This window comes from Ursus americanus, chromosome 25 (assembly GCF_024610735.1).
Source record: "Ursus americanus isolate L20-20 chromosome 25, mUrsAme1.1.p, whole genome shotgun sequence".
Lineage (NCBI taxonomy): Eukaryota > Metazoa > Chordata > Mammalia > Carnivora > Ursidae > Ursus > Ursus americanus.
Window position 1 is genome coordinate 23,753,301 of NC_142151.1, and position 20,839 is coordinate 23,774,139.

At 40.1% G+C, this 20,839-nt stretch overlaps 1 protein-coding gene across 11 annotated transcripts in view; it reads right to left on the minus strand.

Moving 5' to 3' along the window:
* Positions 1–13,755, minus strand: part of SOX5 (SRY-box transcription factor 5) — a 963,841-nt gene extending 950,086 nt beyond the window's left edge. For 5 of the 11 annotated variants that reach the window (XM_045811732.2, XM_045811739.2, XM_045811738.2 and 2 more), the window contains exon 1: positions 13,099–13,519. The gene's annotated coding sequence lies outside the window, so the exon portion shown is untranslated. The other 6 variants (XM_045811733.2, XM_087855691.1, XM_045811735.2 and 3 more) reach the window with 4 other exon arrangements.
* Between the last annotated feature and the right edge of the window lie 7,084 nt (positions 13,756–20,839).

A 20,839-nucleotide genomic window follows, 5' to 3' on the forward strand; every position in this document is an offset into this window, starting at 1 on the left:
CATGCTGCTCCTCAGGTCTCGAAAGTATTTTGACTTGTCCTCTTTACCTCATTAACCATTCTTCAAATGTGACTTCCTCATGGCAGCCTCCTCTGACTGGAATCCCTAAATGTATCAGCTACTTCTCCGATAGATTGTATATACTTCTGTGAAATACAGTTGTACAATTTGTAATCATAAATGCCGGTAATTGATTAAAGTTTATCTTCCCTAGCAGACTTTAAATCCTTGGGCACAAGGTGAATGCCTACTTCATACATCACTGACATGTAACATGGTGCCTGGTTCATAATAGGTATTCAGTAAATGTTTACTGATTGCTGAATGAATGAAGGGACAAAACAAAAAGAAGGTGGCAATATAGACAAGTGTATCAAGAACCAAGAAAAGTCGATTGATGAGCAAATCTGAAGCAGAAAAAGCAACTCTGGAAGAATTCTCTGTGTCAGACAGGGTTCAGGTATGAGCAGTGACTTTTTATGCACTGGGACGGCCTCTGGTGTGAGCATTGTGAGAAGACTTGATAAGGCTGACACGTTGCAGATCATTTGGGAGTCATCTGGGAAATTGTGTTCAGCTTGGACCCAAATTAGAAGCAAATTATTCTCAAGAGGAAAAATTCAAATATGAGCCTGAAAAGATAGAAGACTTGGAGATAGACTGTAAGACCCTTAAAAACCAGACTTAAGAGTCTGGGTCCCATCTGTGTATAGGACTCAGGCACTTTGAATTTTTGAGAAAGGGGTCACATGATTTAAATAGTACGTCAGGAAGACTGACCTGACAGTGGTAAACATAGCAGACTGTAAGGAGAGACACTAGTTTGTGTAACTTTGCAACAGGTCAGAAATAAGCTGAAAGAAAGCGAGTGCATATATAAAGAAGGGGGAAAATAAAAGCGTCATTTTGAGGGATGACTCAACAGGACTTAAAATATACTTCCTATATGACCATAGGTAAGAGCCCAGGCTTCAGAATCGACCACTCTGGGTTCAAGTCTCAGCTCCACCACTACACAGCTATGCTGCTTTTGGGTAAACTCAATGTTATCTGTATAATGGGGCAATGTTTGCATCTAAATTAGAGAAGTACTGGGAAGAATCAATAAAAATAAAAATAAAAATAAACTACTTAGCACAATGCCTGGCAATAGTAAACTATCCATCAAGGTCGATTGTTATTTCAAGCTAGGCAGAAGAAAGGGCACAGTGATGGCATGCCAGGGAACTTATTCTTGGCAGGCATGTCTTCCTGTCCCAAGAAGATAGCCACCTATATTGTAAAGAGTTAACTCTGTCCTACCTCCTTCTGCCTGATCTTCTTCATAACACATTTACCTCTCTGGCTTCAGATCTGGATTCATGCCAAACACAGTCTATGCCCACTCTTTCAGGGACACTGTTCTCCAAGCTGCTTGAGCCATTTCTAAACTTAAGCTTTCGACATTTATTTTGAACTTGCCCCTACTCTAGTGCTGCCCCCTAGAAGCAAACCTATGTACTAAACTTGAAGGCAAACCTGTGGGTAAATACACCACTTCTCTCTTCCCAAGAAACGTCAGAAAGATTATGTTGAAAGCAAGTGCCATGTTAAACTCGGTTTTTAAGAGTTAACAGAGAGTGATTTTTTTTTTCTCCAAGGATAGGTAATAGCATCAGATTCTGAAATTAAGCACAGCAGGAAGAAAAAGGCTGCATAGATTTCACAGAGTATCACAGGCCTCTGCAATAAAGCACTTAAAAATCCCTTGTATTGCTAATTCTTTACACAATCTCCTTTTATTTCCAAAGCAGTATGCGGGGCTTGAGCCATGCACATGGATGTTAACATTACACTGCTTGAATTAGAGCCATTTTTCCACTGAAACTCCTGTTAGGTTTAGGATTACTTTTTACCATCTTTCCCGCAATACATTTTCTGGCCTGACTTCCCAGATCAAAGGAATGGTTGCCTCTTTTAACAATGCTGAACCCACCTTTGCAGCCCTTACCTCAGCAAATATCTTTCCCCTCAAGATCCCAACAACCAGGCCCGTATGGGAAATATGCCTACTCAAAGGTCTCTGGATCACAGGTCACTCTGAAAATTCTAAGTGAATGAGGACAACTCTTCTTTCTCTGCTTTCAATCACCCACCTCCCCCTCCTGGGCCCAAGTCAGTACTCTTCATGCGCTGATTGAACTATTCAACAAATACTAATTAAATAGCTAATTTTTGAAACAGTAAAATGAAAGTGGCATTGAAGGAAGGCAGTGCTTGATGACAGGCAAACAATCAGATGGAGACTTTATTAAACTCTAAAGAGACTGAGAACATGCAGTCCTATGAAGATTTGCTATTTTCATGATCACCAGTCTATTGGTTAGCCATTGTAAAGATTTTTTTCTCTTTTTACAAGACATTTTCGTGTCATTTGAAAGCTTTCTTTTCCAGTCCATGTGGAAACTCTGCCGTTTGTTCAATAAATATTTATTGAGTACTACGATCATATAGAGAACGAAACAGACTTGGTCCCTGTCCTCATGTAGTAATTGCTGCTCCCAAGATAATACACACACACAGTAGCCCGATGACTTAATCCTGTACAAACCTCAGGTTTGTTTTTGCATTGTTTATTTGTTTGTGTGAAGGCACTTTCCTGTAAGGACCATATTTGCCTAATTAAAACCTTGTCCTGTCTTCTCTCACTAGGATTCCTTTTCAGCATACTCTTTCTTGACTTCTTTATTTACAATAATCACAATCAAACTATTCTAATCTATTTTACCCATATTACTCTCTTCCTCTGTTTTTATTAATTCATTCAACAAAGGCCTTAAAGCGCCTACTATGTTCCAGGCACAGTGTTAAATATTTGGGATACGGAGCTGGATAAATAAATCAACCTCTGGTCTTCAGTCTACTTAGCCATTTTAGATTGGTCCTTTTAGAAAGTTCTTTCCAATCCTAGAATGCACATAACTGCCACCCTTTCCCTAACCCCAACCCATTTAGGGGACAGGGCTCTTCACTCTTGACTGTAAGCATGCTAATGTTCTATATATTCAAATTTACTAAAGGTATTTTATATTTTATTTCAAAACTCCTAAAACCACATCATTAAAAAAAGTCTAAAAATCTAAAAAAAATAAATAGATAAATAAATAAAAATAAAATAAAATAAAATAAAATAAATTTAAAAAGTCTAAAAATCTAGCAATCAGTTGAGCTTTTTCTTGGCACTGCCACTACTCTTTGAGCATCTTACTTTAATTCCAGATGCTACATATATAGTCTAGTACCAAACTAAGTCAATACTTTTTTATCACTGGTTCCCAAGCTTTTATGTGCAAGAGAACTGCCAGTCATACTTGTTAAGAATGTAGGGTTACGGGGCTACAACCATAGAGATTCGGATTCCCTTTCTGAGTAGGGGCCAGAGAGATAGATTTTTTAAAATATCCCAGATGGTTTTCAACTAGGTGACTGAGTGATCACCTTTGAGAAATACTGTTCTATCATTTCTTTTGATGTCAGCTTTTAAGTATTCAGAATCTCTGCTTCAAGTCATAAAATATTTCCTATTAACTGAAGTGCAAACAACATGCATCTGTGTGTTCGATATATATTTTTTGGTTAATAAATGAATCAGTGGGTACTCAATAATAATAGCCAACACTTAGTATTTACTTTACATCTCAGGCATCACTCTCTATGATGTCTCATCTGTGCCTCCCAACTATGCCCTGTGGGGGACAGGCAGGTATGGCTAGTGCTCCCACACCAGCATGTGGGCCACAGCATGATAGAAAGAGTACAAATGGCAGAGTCAAATAGACTGAAATTCAGGCAATGATTTTCCTGCTCCCTCACTGGAAAAAAAAAAGAAAAAAAAAAGCCAGCACCTGACACATTGGTGTTTGTTCATCCATCCATGCAAAGGGGAGAATACCCACCTAATAGGAGGGCTGTGAGGATTAGAGGAGATTATCCACAGAAAGGGCCTGAAACATGTCAGTGCTCAACGGCTGTTAGCTTTCCTGCTTCCCTGTCCTGCCTGTCTTGAATCAAAATTAAGCTCACTTTGCAAGATAAGTCAGCTCAACAATCATTTGTTCTGCTGCTCCACCCGAGGCATCCTGTGATTACGCCAGGGACACAACACACCCGCCCTCATGGAGTTTCCCTTCGAATGAGAAGTGTTTGGTCACCTTGGGAGTTACCCTTTTCAAACCAGGCAGCAACGCCGTCAGGCACACCTTTCACTTCTCACTTCATCCAGTGAGACTCACACAATGCAGAGTGGTCAGGGGTGCCACGGTAATAAAGACTTTGTGGTAAAAGAAAGGTGAAGAAAATCCCAATAGACAGTGATGGGGAAACAGAAGCAGGGAGGGAAGAGCATTTGGGGGGGAGGGTCTGAGTAAGTCCCTAGAAATAAATAGTGGGAGCATTAAGGATCTCTACATATGGACAAATCTGTTTGCCTGTTTAGTATGCATTAAAATTATCACTTCATTTCCTGATGATGTAGAAAAGACACTACTGTCCTGCTAGTAGTGAAGGTACAGTGAAACGAGGCTCAGAGAAGAAAGAAAAGTCAACACAGATTTATAAGAAATAGTATGCACTTGTTCAAAAGCAGTTCCCAGTGCAAGAGTAAATTAATGAGACTGAATGTGCCAGATACATGGGAAAGACTGCCAATACTGCATAGTAACACCAAGCATCTCAAGAACTCACGTGCAAACCTCAGTCACACATCAAACAACTTCAGCTTTTAGTAGCCATGACTTATACCAGGAAATCTTAGCAGACATCAGACTTGGGGGCAGGCCCTAACCCAGAATGGGAATGGACCAGCAACCTACAGAGGGTATAAAGCCCGGCACAGCAGAGAATTAAATCAGAAATTTAGTGAGAAACAGCATCTAGAAAACACGTCATCAAAAGTACTAACATCTCTTGTCCTCCAGCAAATGTTAAATTCATCAGCCTTCTTAACATTAAAATAACCAGTGCTCACTATTTGGGGAAAACTATGCCAAAAGGCTCACAGTAAGCAGTCCTTATCCTGGGCACAGATTCCCTAGAGGGGTCACTTGTCTGAGGAATGTGTCAAAAATTAGCTCTCTTTTCCTGCCTCCCATCCTCCTTGGACTCTGAAGTTGTCCCGGTGCCAGTTTCCCACACTAGAACTCACAGAACCACCTAAAAATCAGGGGTAAAATACCAGCAGTCCTGTGAATCCCACTAGAAATTAATATGTTAAGTCATTGTATTGTATTCAAAAAATGCTCGCTGGTAAACACAGAAGGACTGTTCTCTGTTGCTTTACTGAGAATCAGTCTGAGTCTAAACGACATGGTCTTCGTCCTCCACCACCACGGCCCCCCCATGCTGGCCCAAAAAAATAGCAACAACTCAATTCTCAGTCCAATAACGTCTTTTCTCAGATGTTGTTCTCCCAGTGGGTAGAAGGATGAACTGCTGCAACGCCACCCGCTCCTCTGCAGTTCCTTTTAATTTAAAGTTACAACAGGAGGGAAGAAAAGAGACTTTCTATTAAGGGACAACTCCCTGAAGGGTCTCTTAGCTGACAATCGAAGGACTGCTCATGGCAGTGATCAAATCTAACGCAACAAAGTGCTGGTGGCTCTGTGACTCATCACAGCAGGAGTTAGCACTGAGGGCCACTTGAGTTCAGTGCTTTGTGGTGCGGCAAGTTGGTTTAGGAACAGTAACATAGGGGAGCAAAGACTTGCAAGGTGTTTGAGGCTCAAGATAAAATGCAGACGTACAGTGCAAGTTGCTTCTCAACTGAATAGGAAGCCTAGAGGGGTAAGGAAATGAAGAGAGCGTTCTGTCTACCTCACGCTCTAGGGCAAATTACCTGAAGACGGCCAAGGTCAGTTGGTCTATCTGTTGTGCGGTTTATAACCTGATAAAAATAAGGATTGAGGCGTGAGAAATAAACGGAGCTGTTTTTAAAAGGCAAACATTAAGGATGTTTGCTTGGAAAAACAATGCCTTCTAATTACATGTAATACCTATTGTTCAGGTATATTTACTCTCACCTGATACATTCAGCTATACCTCTCAGCTGCATATTAGGAGTACATTAAAAAGAGGACAATACATTAACCCCCCTCATCTGTGGTTCCACCTACCCGAGGTCATCCACGGTCCAGACGCGGATGGAGGTCAGGGGTAGACTGACACTACGTCACAATGCCTACATCATTCACCTCACTTCATCTCATCACGCAGGCATTTTATCATCTCACATCCTTACAAGAAGGGTAAGTATAGTACAAAAAGAAATTTTGAGAGAAAGAGAGAGATACCACATTCCCATAACTTTTATTACAGTATACTGTTATAGTTGTTTTGTGATTATTAGTTATTTTTGTTAATCTCTGACTGCATCTAATTAATAAATGAAATTTTATGATAGGTATGTATGAATGCATAGGGAAAAAACAGCATATATAGCGTTTCAGGCATGCATGGGAGGTCTTGGAATGTATCCCTTATGCATAAGGCGGGACTACTGTATACATTGAGCAGTTCCTCTATGCCATACACGGTACTTTGGATTTACACATAATTTCATACAACCTCATTTAATGTTACTAGGATTCTGTGAGGTGATACTATCATTACACTCATTTTGCAGTGGAGGTAAATAAAGCATTCGAGAGCTTCAAGAAATTGCCCGGTCTTTTTTTAGTGACAAGTCCACCTGACCAGAGCTACTGCTGCTAACTCCTGGGCTAGATGGCCAAACCACAACTACACTACTCAGATCTCCTACTGTAAGATTAGAACGGATTCAGTGCCCCACCTGCTGCCCCTATGCCTCTAGCAACAGTTGTGCACCAAGGCCATGCTTCAAGGGGGCTGTTCCTATCCAGTGACTGAACACAGTCAGGGGGTAGAGGACTCTTCCAATGGCTGACTCTCGTCTGCCTGGCCTAACCTGTCCTGGACTGCACAACAATAGAGCTTCTTTCCACTCAATCCTCCATCCTTCCATTTCTCCTTCCATAAGTGTCAAACCGGGATCACAACTGAAAGGCTCTCCCAGCTTTCTGCTCCCTCTTAGCACATGTCTGATCCCCTCCTGTCATCTGCTTCTAGAGGGATCCAAATTAATGCAATAATCAAGTTATTTATTTGTTTTTTTAAAAAGCCTTTCCTTTATCTTTGGTCACGTGTATAGGTTCCCCCCATCCCATGATCCAAAAGTTTGCTTTACACCATTTTGCTTTTATGAAAAACCTACATTAGTACCTATTTTCACTAATCCAAAGAGGATTTCTGCTTTTATAAATATGGTAATTGCTTCTTCACTTTACACCATTTCAGCTCACAAAAGGTTTCACTGGAATGCTCTACTTTCGGATAGCAGGGGAAGAAGCCCGTACTTACAGAGAAATTTTCCCTATCACTGGAAAGAGAAAGCATCCACTAATTTCTCCACATTACTATACATCTCTTCACACAGGTAACAGTATATTTATTGTGCCTTTCTCCTTGTACCCAATATAAACAAGCCTAGGAGGTTCTCTTTGAAGGAACTGCTGACTTCAAAGGGCAAACATTACAAAGTCAGATTTATTTCCTTTTCTAAGTGGAATCTCTCTCTATTTGCATGTACTATAACTTCATATTACTCAGAGGTAGATAACTATCTATGAAAAAAGTCACAATACATTTTCACTAGTGTGTATCTGTAATGGGAAATCAGAAAGGAAAACAAGAAGAGATATCTAATAGTTAGGTCCTAGAGTTTTTGTTTGCCTTTACCTATTATGTAGGATAAAATGTTAATTACTGAAGGAACATTTCTATGAATAAAAGATAGAATTCACACTTGCACCAAATACAGCATCTTAATAAAACCACATTGTCAGAGATCATATATAGACGTTAACTGAATCACTATTTTAAAGTGTTGATCTCAGCCTCAAGGAAGTGATATATTTTTCTTCTTGGACTCAAATAAGTCCAGTACAAAGCAAGTAATTTTTAAGCTTAATTTTTTAAGCTTCAAACATTATTAATGATCAAAAAGACTTAACTGGAGGGACAGAAGAGTGTAGCTAACATTTACTAAGCACCTTTTACTAGTTCATGACAAACCCTATGCTAGGAATTTGACATACAATATCTAGTATAATCCACGCAAGATCCGTATAAGAAAAAGCATTATAATCTCCAGCTTTAGAGGTGAGTAAATGGGGCAGAGCACTGAGAGCTCAGAACTCCAAGTGAAGTCTTGGAAGAATTATACATAGACCTAAACTGAGAAGCTCCAAAAGCTAGTGGGATTGCCTCTCGCATCCCAGTTCCTTCCTGAGTTCCATATATCTAAGACTTGAATTGGTGCTGCGGGTGACAACACAATACCTGAGCTTCCAGGGAATTCCTACTGGAGGTCAAGCCAGAGCCCTCCCATCCTGTTGACCGTTGCATCATTTGTCCCCTTTGGACACGTGATAGCATATAATCACAAAATAACTGAATGACAAGTAATTGAGCATCAAAGACAGAATCAGGTTTTTCTTTTCCTTTTTAACTTACAATGAACTTTAAGCAATAATGAATGGACCTGTGCCTACAGAATTCAGTACCACCTCTCCTGGAGATACATTTTTTTTTTCCGGGTTTATTTTTAAGGCTCAATTTTTAAAGGTGGTTATTTAATATATTCCTTAAATACATTCATTTCCCTGCTACTTTTATCTATATGCCTGACCAATATCCTTACCAGTAAGCAGAGTAACTACTTGCCTATAAGGTATGATTTGAGTAGTACTGAAAAAAATCCCTATGTTCATAAATATTTCTTCTGACAGTTTCACTTGATACCTGTAATCTCCACAACTCTTTCTCTAAGGAATTAGACGGTCATAATAAACTGCAACAATAACAATAACCACATCTAGAGAATTAAACCATCATGAGCTATTAACAATTTTGAATTAATTAGCTTATGAGCCAGAGGTTAAATTGGTCAAATGGGGCAGGAATTCAGAAAGGTCCTTGAAAGCAAACTGAGATGTTACCAAGGGCCCATCCTACAGTTCAGGCCTCTGTTCAGGAGAGCATTCAAAAGCACCCATGTAGGCAGCTAAAGGGGTAGGGGTTTGGAGGAAGCAACCCAAAAAGCATATTCCCCTCAATTTTAAAGACCAGGAAATTGAATATAATAAGGTTTATTAAATAGCACCACAGAAATGTACCAACATGGCCCAGCTAAAAGCAACTAGAAGTGCCTGAGTATCTGCCCTACTACTGAGCCATAAGTGCTCCATTTCTCCCCCCTTAATATAAAAATTCTTTAGTTTTAAGCAAAAGGTTACATCCTTGCTTTGTATTCTTAAAAATTTTGTTTTACTCTTCCATTAAGAGCAACTTTTCATGCAAATGAAGTCTTGGTTTAATTGAAAATCATTAAATAACTTTTCTGCGTCTAAAATCCTTCTCCTCTTAGGTATGAGTAATTATTTATGTTACATCACACACAGAAAATAAACAACAAAGACCCCACTCACATTTGAGAATCATTTACCATTCCCACTCCCCAAGCTCCCCCAAATGGGAAATGGAATAACAAGACTGATCATAATTGGATTAAGAACTATAATTCTTTAATTCATTCATCAAATTGAGGCATTTGGAACAGTTTATTTACAGAGTTGTTTAGACAGTTTTGTGTGGTGTTTTTTAAGATAAACCAAAATGCCTTTCTGAAAGAAGTTTCAGATCCCAAATCATTAACATATGAAAACCAAATGTAGACAATTTACAAATTGGTGTTTTAAACAATGTTTGGAACAAAATTGGACTTTTATTTTATTAACTATCTACAAATCTAGGTTCAGGATATAGTTTATTTGAAACAGCCAAGCACTTTTTTCGCCTTTAAAATAAGCCTACATTTCTCAGGCTAAAAAATTGTGACGAGTGTGTGAGGGAATGCATTGACTTTAGGCCTAGACAAATAAATTTTCGAGGTTACTCTCAAAACTCTAATTATAGCATTTTCTACCACTGCAGGTGATTGGATATTGGGTGGAACGTCCAGGTTATGCCAATCAATCATATCCAACAATTTTACCTGATGGAAATCTAAATAGTTTTCAACCTTAGAACTCTTGAGTTATTTGAAATTCAGTGTATTTTAGGAGATCACTAAAAACAAGTTTTATCCTGCCCTATATATTGCTTTTTTACATAATCTGAACATAACTTCAAAACAATGATTGACTATCACTTAGTAAATGAATAGAACTTTTTCAAGAAGACAGTATGCTCTTTTAATCATCATATCATAGTTTTCATTTGCTTTAAAAGAAAAAATTATTCAAGCATTCAAATTCATTCTTTTAACTGGAAAATGAAATTTTAAACTTTCCCTACAGCTCGTGTCTTACCCATAAAAAGGACCAAAAAAAAAAAAAAAAAAAGCCATCATACCTGAGTATAAACTTCACTCTTTTGTTATTTACTATTTACTCCATACACTCCACAGATAACATCTTTATAAGCATATATTCTTTTTTTTCTTTTACAAAGTCATGTGTCAGTCTAAACAGGATGTGCATTTACATGTATAGAACTAAGTTAACTTGAAATAACCACTGAATCTCAAATGCCTGGTTATTTACCAAATAAGTTTGAGAGCTTTGAATCCTGTATATAACATGCCATTCAACCAGAACTGTTTAAGCTCAACAACAAAACTAATACAGAGTTTCTCTATTAAGAGTTGAAGCTCTTTTTTCCTGTACTACGTTTACTCTTTCAAGTCTATCTCAGATTGATTCAATATTGCCTATTCAAAAAGGCTACAAAAAGAGATTTTTTAAAAACCCACAAGCAAACAAAAAGCTCTATTAATTCTTCATGTACAAGATTGTTAGAAGACCACTGGAAAGAGAAAAAAAAAAAAAAGAATTTCAAGCGAGTCTGCTACTATATAATTAACACAAATAACTAAATAATTATGCACATCCCTTCCCACCCCCACAATTAAATGTTTTTAAACAACTCATGTGATGAAAGATCTACCTTTTAGGCAAACAAAAGCAATCCCTACCAGTCTGAGGATTTAAAGCTGTATTGCATCAGTTTTAAGTGATGCTTAAATGATTTTTATCTTATACAGTTCTGAGGAATAAACAGTTGATGACATAATTTGCAGGAGAACTTTGCACAATGCCTAAGAGAACTTTCAGTGTAAGTACTTTTGATTTTAAGTCTTTGTGACTGAATTTATCTAGGCTTCGGCCTGGGAGCTATATTTAAATCAGCAAGAAGCACCCCCAGAAACTTTGTCCCATGTATCTACATTTGAAACCAGATTCTTTCCCTATCAGAGCTAAGGACAGTTCACATACAGCTGAATTCCTTCAAAATTAGACAGATCAAAATTTTGCAGTTCTGTAAAAACTCTAAGAAATCGTCCTCCTTTTAGTCCTATAAAAGTCAAACTTAAAAAACATTTCTGTATACTTTAAAACCATCTGGCCCTTAACCTAATCACTCTTGGCAATCAGAGCCTCACTCCTGTAATCCTGATCAAAAACTCTGCTGTGTTTTTTTTCTGATTGAAATGTCCATTGCCTACAAATCTCCCACGCGCCTACTTCATTGGCCTGTTTTGTTTGCGTGGGCTTTTTTTTTTTTTTTAAAGGATACTAGGGGCCATTATTTATGAGCAGTAAGGAAACAAATCACTCTGTCTAGTCCCTTTGCAGATTCCCACACTTATTACCCAAAATCCCACAGATCTCCCTTGGTCTTGCCCTTGACTGAAGAATTGTGCTGAGCCTGAAGGCAGTCTCTGGGGAAATCGGCTCATGCCTTTCTTGACAAACTACTTTGGATATCTGGATATCGTGAGGCTCTCAAGTGGGATAGAACAAATCCCTAAACTTTTCTGAAGTACGGTTGACTGCCACCCAGAGTGCCCGGGTTGGCTGACACTGAGACTAGGGCTCTGCACAGTCACAGAATTCCTCATTTTGACCTGCTTTAGTTGAGAAGGGAAGACATCAACATGAATTCACATTCACCACACTCTGAATTTAGTCACAAGAGGCCAGCGTCTTCAGATATTCGCCAGGGTCAATCTATGTATTAATATATTCGCTTTGCAAAGTGTACGGAAAATGACTATTAAAATATGTAAACAGTGCTTCGTGTGCATGCGATGCCAGCAGATCAATACTCAAGAAACCGCTGCTATCAAACGCAAACATTTCCAAATCCAATTTGATTTCAAGTCGTATAACCTCTTTTCCTTGCTGACTACCGTAGCCCCTAAGTGCAAGCGAGATTTCCCAAACCCGCGCTTAAAGTGACACAACACGTGAGCGGTTTCACTTCGTACACTGAGGGGGTGGGGGGAAAGTAGCTGCAATTAAAATTAAAGCTTCCGGTCTCTGGAATCCCTAGAATTCTGAAGGATGAGACTTGTCTCCGAAATTCCGGGCGGGAGAGAGGAGGACTGGTAGGGAGAGGGATTGCAGAAAGCGAAACAAAAAGACGAAAAGGGGGAATATTAAGATTGTGGGGTGGGCTGGGGGCCGCGTTTATATTCTAAGAAGGATAAAGAGCTTTGTCCAACTTTTAGGATCTGTGGTTTGGCGTTAGCCGAGATGCACAGACTAGCCTAGGCTTTTCCCTGCACTCCTGCCCTCCTCTCGCATCACCACCTCCACCGCCACCACTTACAAAACAATACCGGCAACAGCGCGCAGGCTCCCCAACAAATATCTAAAGTTATCCCATTTCCTGAACGGGGGCCAAGCCCACGCTCCGGGGTCCCCCCCCGGCCAGCCGCCCCCCGAGCATGACAGGGCCACCTCAAGTCTCGAGCCGCCTCCCGCCTCCCCCTCACCCCCAGCCCAGTCCCCCTCCCTCCGTACTTGAGGAAACTCCGGTGGCGGCCCCCTCCCTCCTCAGCCGGCTCTCCAGCTGGAGCCGCGAGCGAGTGCTGAGTGGCGGGCACGGCGAGCGGCTGAGGGGAGCTCTGCGCCTTGGAGGTCTGCCCACAACAACATCGGGACGAACAACAAAGTTAAAACGCTGCGATTCACGCACCTTACCGGGTCTCCTTAATGTCTCCTCTGGCGTGGGATGCAAAGTGGCACAGTGGCGGGCTGGGGGCCCCCGGGAGGAGACTGGAGATGGGTTTTGGTGGCTCGCCTTTTTCACTGTGTGTGTGTGTGTGTGTCTGTGTGTGTGCGCGCGCGCGTGTCCCTCTCCCCCCCGGCTCTCGCTCGCTCTCGCTCCCCGTGTGGCTCTCAAGGACGAGGTGAAATCCCTTTGCTGGTCATGAGGCGGCTTCAGAGACAAACAACACAATGCGAGTGCAAATAACAAAAGGCAAAAAGACAGTAGGAACAATGGGGGAGGCGAGGGCAGCGCACCAGCCGGCGGTCACCGCGGCCCGGCGCCCGCCCCGGGGGGTGCGGCGGGGGCGGGCGCGGGGGCGGTGCCGGGGGCTCCGACTCCCTCCAGGTCGCCCCCGAGCTCCCGCAAACCCACCCTGACCTCCTTCCTGCAGCTCGCCGCCTGGCCGCCCTCTCTGTCCATCCGAAGGAAAGGAGCCCCAGAGTTTGCTTCCCCGTCTGCTGCAGAGTAACTAGATTGTAAATAACGCGGTGATTACCCACACGGTGCAGGAATGTTTAAAAAAAAAAAAATCTGCCCTCCACTTAAAGGAGCGATAAAATGAAATGGCAGGAGTGGAAGGAGGCAGGGAGAGTGGGCTATCTCTGGATCTCGATGGAGCTCGCATCTATAAATACGCGTTCATGTTTAGTCAGGTCCCCTTTGTCAACTTCTTCCCTGCGCTGGAACCTCACCCGCTGCCCTGGAACCATTACCTGGGCCCCTGCTTGCCCCTCATCCCGGTTTGCACACAGTAAAGCTCGCACGGGGGGCGCGTGTGGGGGTCTGCGTGTGTCCGCGGAACCTTCTGGGAGGCGAGCCGCCGTTTGCCCGGCGCGAAGACTGAAGCTGCGAGAGGTTCGGTTTTTAAAGCGACCACTACCTCCCCGAGCCCGGCTGTGCGCCCGCCGCCGGCACTTTGAACCCACCTACTCCTTGGGGTGCGGGGGGGAGAAAAGTTTTGAGGCGCTCTCACCCCTGCCTCCGGGGTGGTTGAACTGGTTTTGTTTTGTGGGGGTGAACTCAAGCGACCCAATGCCCAAGAACCGGGGAATGATATTTAGGGGGGAAACGCTCGGCGCTGGGCTTTCGACTCCAGGGACATTGGAGTCAGCGCGTGCAGGCGAGAGAGGGGAGAGAGAGAGACCCTCAGAGTTACATCACCATGGGAAGAAACTCCGTAGGTAATGCCCGGAGCAGAAGCTGTGGGGCTGATTTAAGTGTGTGCTCTTGACAGCTCCCAGGCTGCTCTGGCGCTTATCTCTTCCAATCTTACTTTCATTGACTTATAACAGCTGCCGGTTTGCCAGGACTTAAAAAAAAAAAGAAAGAAAGAAAAGAAGAAGAAGAAGAGGAAGAAAAGAAAGAAAGAAAGAAAGAAAGAAAGAAAGAAAGAAAGAAAGAAAGAAAGAAAGAAAGAAAGAAAGAAAGAAAGAAAGAAAGAAAGAAAGAAAGAAAGAAAAGAAAAGAAAAGAAAAGAAAAGAAAAGAAAAGAAAAGAAAAGAAAGAAGAAAAAAGAAAAGAAACCCTATTAAATCTCAAACTAGGGTGGAGCGGGGCGGGGTGGGGAAGAGTCGGGGTCCCAAGTGATCTTCCTAGAACTGGTATCCAGAAAGGGGCAAGTAGGGAGATGTCACGCGGGAGGCAGCCGGTAAGGGGACTAAAACACAATACGAGCAACACGTTTCTTTTCCTCGCTCTTCTTTCCTCTTCTCTAGCCAATTTGCATGTTCTCTTTCCTCATCTCGGTGATTTTCTTCAGATGCGCATCCACTGACTGAGCGGCGTCCCTGGGCACCCCCAGCATTTCCCAGAGTGCAACAACACAACCAGGAGATCAATGACCACAGTCTGTTTATTCTTCACGCGCCTGGAAGAGCAGGGCACTGAAGCAGCATGGGAGGGAGGCTTACGGCTTGCCTGTCTGTGCGGTCTCTCTCAGACTTTTTCGGGCTGGTTTCTAAATGGCAGCTAGTAAGCAAATATAGTTTCTTAATGCACGCAACACATACCAATCACAATATATTCACCTAGAAAAGTGATACATCCTTTCTCCCCCTTTCCACCCCTCATAGATTTGTTTCTGGAGGTGGATTGCTAATACCTGAGATTTTGCACTTGTCTAGAGTGGAAACTTTCTGGGGTGTTTGATGATTGATTATTTTGTACCTGCTTTCTAAAAATGGCAAAACACCTTTCCTTGGAACAAAAGTGAGAAATGCAAATCTTAATAACTCAAGGCAAAATTTTCAAAGTGTAAGCACAGTTATTATCCACTCCCACAAAGAAAAGCTTCCTCTTCCACAAATATTTGATAGCATAGAGCCCAGTAATTAAGAGAACAATCAAATAAACTCAGGGCTTTCATGGGGACTCTAAATTATCATCTGCCTAGAATTTATAAGCAGTGTAATCATTTGCTACTTAGATATAGCTCTGGATATGGCATTCTAAATGTGTATCCTTAAACAATTTTACTATGTTTTCCTAAGTATTTAATGAGAGAGACCAGGGATAATAATAACATTCAAACTGCTGGATCAATGTGGCTTCAGCAACTGTGTGAAAAAATTCTTTGCACATGTGCATGAAACATCTTTCCTATATGCTACCTCTCCTCTCATTTCTTATATCATGCAAGCTTCATGTCAGACCCACTTGTGTGATAAGAATATAAGAATTCATAAGAATTTATCAATAATTGCACTATCCCTTGAATTATTATTATTATTATTATTATACTAAGGAGTTCTTGGCATACATTAAATGATTTATTACATAGGTACTTGCTTTTCACAATTAGCTATTACTATGTCAGATCCAGATCCTTATATAATATGCAAGGGGCAAATCAGGCCCAACTACAAAAAAAAAAAAAAGGCCCCTTACTACCAATTATATGAAAATATATAACATTTGAAAAGAAATTGCCATTTACAGTGAACTGCCCCAAGGTTTTAATCTATTTCTCTCAGACTCAGTAAAAATAAAGGGACTGAGTGAGTCTTTTTCCCCTGGGTCTCTGGCCATTGGGTGACAAAGATGCCTGCTTGGCCTAACCCCACCAAGCAGAGTGCTGCCAGCCCTCAGGGTTTCAGCTTCTACGGCTTTTTCAGTGTAACTGCTTCTGTGGCTTCTTACTGGAAGAAGAGGTGAGGCTGGGCAGAGTGAGAGAAGGGGCAAAGTTGCAAGCTGCCTGGTAAGATATTGATGAAATGAGTTACGCCAACCTCTTCCCTTTTGCTCCTACAGGCAGCAGAACTTCCAATCATTATGGTTATTGAAACCACATGCCCTTAAGACTAACTCATGATCATTATATAGCAACAGCATAGCTGATCAAACACTTCCAGTGGGATGTTTGTTTGTGTTGGGCTTTTAAAAAAATAGCCACCTTTGAAGTGGGACTGACACATTAAAGATCAGTGTTTCCATTTATCAAGCATTTACTATGTGCCAGGCTCTTGGCCAAGTGCTTCTTTTACGTACTTCTACTTCTCACCACAAACTTCCAAGAAATGTTGCATCCCTGCTTTGCAGATGAAAAAACTAAAGCTCAGAAAGGTTAAATGACTTGCCCAAAAGCATATAGCTTCTAAGTGTTTGTGTCAGAACGAGAATCCAGAGTGCCCCTGCTTTAACCCTGTGCTCTTCCACTTCACCTTGATGCCACTTACACTTGGAATTACAGCCAGTTTTCAGCGAGAAATATTAATTCACTGAATGGGTAGATTTAAAATGCTAAATTTATATGTACAGTCCAGACATGAGCTACGTCGGTATTCTCATATTGGTCATTAGATAACTGAAATTTTCAAGAAAACTGAAATGTACCATATAGGGAGTGTACATATATACTATGCATTACACATAAAATGCATTTAGCAATGTATATAAAAACACAAAAGGTTATTTTGTAGACTAGGCAATTATATATGCATATGTACATATTCATAGGATGCATATTATAACAATTACTAAAGTTTTTGAATCCCTGTAACTTTATAGGCATGTTCTAAAGTGCTTTTTGTGCATGAACTCATTTAATCCTCACAACCACCCCATGAGGTACATAATTTTATTATATTATTTAACAAATAAGGAAACTGAGGCACAGAGATGTTATATAAATTGTCAAAACTGATACAATCAGCAGATGATGGAGCCTGGACTCACACCAAAGTAATCTAGCTTCAAGACTCTTAACTACTCTGCTATGCTAACTTTCAATATATATGTAGAATATATACACACACACTGTACACACACACACACATATTCAAGTATGGATATATATTATATATAGCTCTCAAAGTATGGGGGAAAAGCAAGGCAAATCAACTGACATTTGTATCAATCTGCATTCCCATATTCTAGAAATATTATGGATGGGAGAGGGCTTTACTTTTGTCCAAAGTATTCAAGATCTTTAAAAATGTTTGAGGCAATCTTAATTCCCCCAACATATTTGGAGATATTGAGGGAATGCTTGTACATATTAGGAATATACAATATTTGACCATATCTGATTTGCACAAAGCTCATCTCGGATTTATTTGGTCATCTACGTTAAAAATAGCAGAGACAAGGCACTTGGGAATCCTAAAGAAGACAGAGAGGGATACTAATAAACATGAAAATCTGTGGCCTGAGAAGTGGAGAGAAATTTAGGTGATGCAAGAGACCCAATATGTAGCATCATTTTAATGATTATTAATTATTCATTTTTAAAAAATTATTGTCATTTATCAACCCCCACTCCATTAACAAGAATGTATTATAAAATGGTAATTTAAGTTTAGTGACTATGGACAGAAACACTGACACCACTCAAAGGAACTTACAATATCGGATAAGAATCCCAGGTACACAAGCAGTTTATCCCATGTCTATATTTACCTGTCTCGCCAAACACACTGTGCATATCAAATTTTAGAAGCGAGCTTCTTCAAATCAACCATCTTTGAGAAGGTATTTTAAGGTCGTCTTCTCTTCCTCTTCTTCTCGCCCTAAATACAATATAAGGGATCTTGTATGAAAGGAAAATAACTGACAACAATCTTCCTTCCCTGGGCATTCTTAATCCTGATAATTCCCCAAACACCAACATCTAAAATATTAATTTTACTGAGTTTGATGTGTCTCCTCAGAAAAACTGAAAGAGACACACTACACCTGGCAGATGCCACACATTAAGTACTTACTGAAAAAAACTTTTAAAGCCCTATTACAGATACATATGTTTTCATTTAAAAACTACTATGAAATCGAGTGTTCTTTTATTTAAACATTCCCTTGTGGTCCTACGAATTAAGATCGGTAGTACTATATTAACAACTGAGAGCCAGACCCAACTGAACTGGTTACAAACAGTTGGTAAAACTGCCAACACTGGTTTTGCTGCCGGAAGTTGACTGAAATGTAACATAGTATGTACATTTAAAAATTAATTCTCATTTTTTAAGCTTTCTCATTTTGCTAAGTATTTAGAATGAACTTTTTAAAAATTTCAGTCAGTTTTGAAAAGGGGAAATAATGTATAAAACCCAGATACTTTACACAGCCAAAACCACAACTGCATTGCTCCCATTATTGAAGCATGTTCATTATTCTGATTGTTAAAATTTCCTTTCCTCCAAGGAAAAAAAGTGAACGAGATTGGGTCTATTCAAGTGAAACACTTGTAGTCCCAACATATTGTCTCTTAACTTACTGTTTCTTTTCTTTTTTTTTTTTAAAGATTTTATTTATTTATTCGACAGAGATAGAGACAGCCAGCGAGAGAGGGAACACAAGCAGGAGCAGTGGGAGAGAAAGAAGCAGGCTCATAGCGGAGGAGCCTGATGTGGGGCTCGATCCCATAACGCCAGGATCACGCCCTGAGCCGAAGGCAGATGCTTAACTGCTGTGCCACCCAGGCGCCCCAATGGTACTGGGGTTTTTTTTAATATGTGGATTTCCTTCAGGCCCAACTTTCACAGTATGTTCTCTGTTCTCTACTGCTATAAAATTTGAGTCATAAATATGTAGAGGTTTACCTGCAATGAGATCCATGGTTTCATTTATAAGGAAAAGGATAATGACTGACATGTTTTCCTAACTTAGAATTAGTAACAGAACTCATTGTCAAGCAAGGCAATAAAATATCAAGCTTGAGTCTCAGTAAGGTTTAGATATTTGAGTCTGTGAATTAATGATGACTCTTGTTTCTGTATTACCAATTGCATCACATATTATGTGAAATATGGTAGAGAGGGAAAGAATGGACAAAATGAAAGGTCAACAAAAGTACATAAAATGAAGAGGATGGTTTAAACAATCACTAAAAAATGTCCTTCTTATTGAAATCCCAGTAAATTATTTGAAGAGAATAAATAAAAGTTCAATGTCTAGGTATCTGGGACTTCTACCCCCATCTTCTCATTGATGGTGATACACTTAAACAAACTTAGAATTTAATTCATAGATTGATTTTAAAAAGAAAATGTTAAATTATTGCACATTGTTTTGTATGCTCAAAATGTCTGCTTTCTATGTAACTTTGCTCCAGGACAGAGTAATCAATTCAATCACTACCCCAGTAGTCAGATTTGGTCACACCACTTTCAGTTATTTTTTTTATTTATTTATTTATTTATTTATTTATTTATTTATTTATTTATTTATTTATTTATTTATAAAGATTTTACTTATTTATTTGACAGAGAGAGACACAGCCAGCGAGAGAGGGAACACAAGCAGGGGGAGTGGGAGAGGAAGAAGCAGGCTCTCAGCGGAGGAGCCTGATGCGGGCTCAATCCCAGGACTCTGGGATCAGGCCCTGAGCTGAAGGCAGACACTTAATGACTGAGCCACCCAGGCACCCCAACTTTCAGTTATTTTAAACACCTCTTTGGTTGTGCAATATGTCCATTCATTTTTCAGCTACTTTTAATTTCTGTTGCATAGACAGATGATCAAGCATCAAGCATTTATACAACAAAAACATTTAATTCCTATAGGCAGCTTCTGAATTCTGAGTGTTTACCTGGGCATAGCTGTGACCCACAACATATTTTTCTGTCTTCCTATAACACATAAATTCTCATAAGTTTTTCAGTACAAAAAGAAGTAAAAGAAATAATGACATGATTTATCCAGATGGGATGATGAACAATGGATGTAACTGAGTCTGGTATTGTTTGTGTGGGAAAAAAAATAGCCTTAATATTGTTATCAGTAATATACACAGCTAAAAGGTCTGAACATGTTGGCTTGAAAAAAGATGTCATCTTCAAATTAACATCAGAAGGTCTGGGTCTACTTGTACAAAACATTGGAGTCTGGAGTACAGAGAGAAATAACAAAACCGACTAAACCACCAGAAACAGAACCAACATGGTAGTGACAGAGGAGACAGACTGAATAACTTTCTTCACAAATTGTTTAAGATAAAAATATTAACCAGTTGTTTTAAAACTTCAAAGAGAATAGAACTAGATACAATATGGGGCACTGGAATTAGTAGACCTGGATGTGAATTCCAGCTAATAAAAAATAAGTGGATCTTTGATTCAGATTTTTTTTAAAATTTTTTTATTATATTATGTTAGTCACCATACAGTACATCCCTGGTTTCTGATGTAAAGTTCGATGATTCATTAGTTGCGTATAACACCCAGTGCACCAT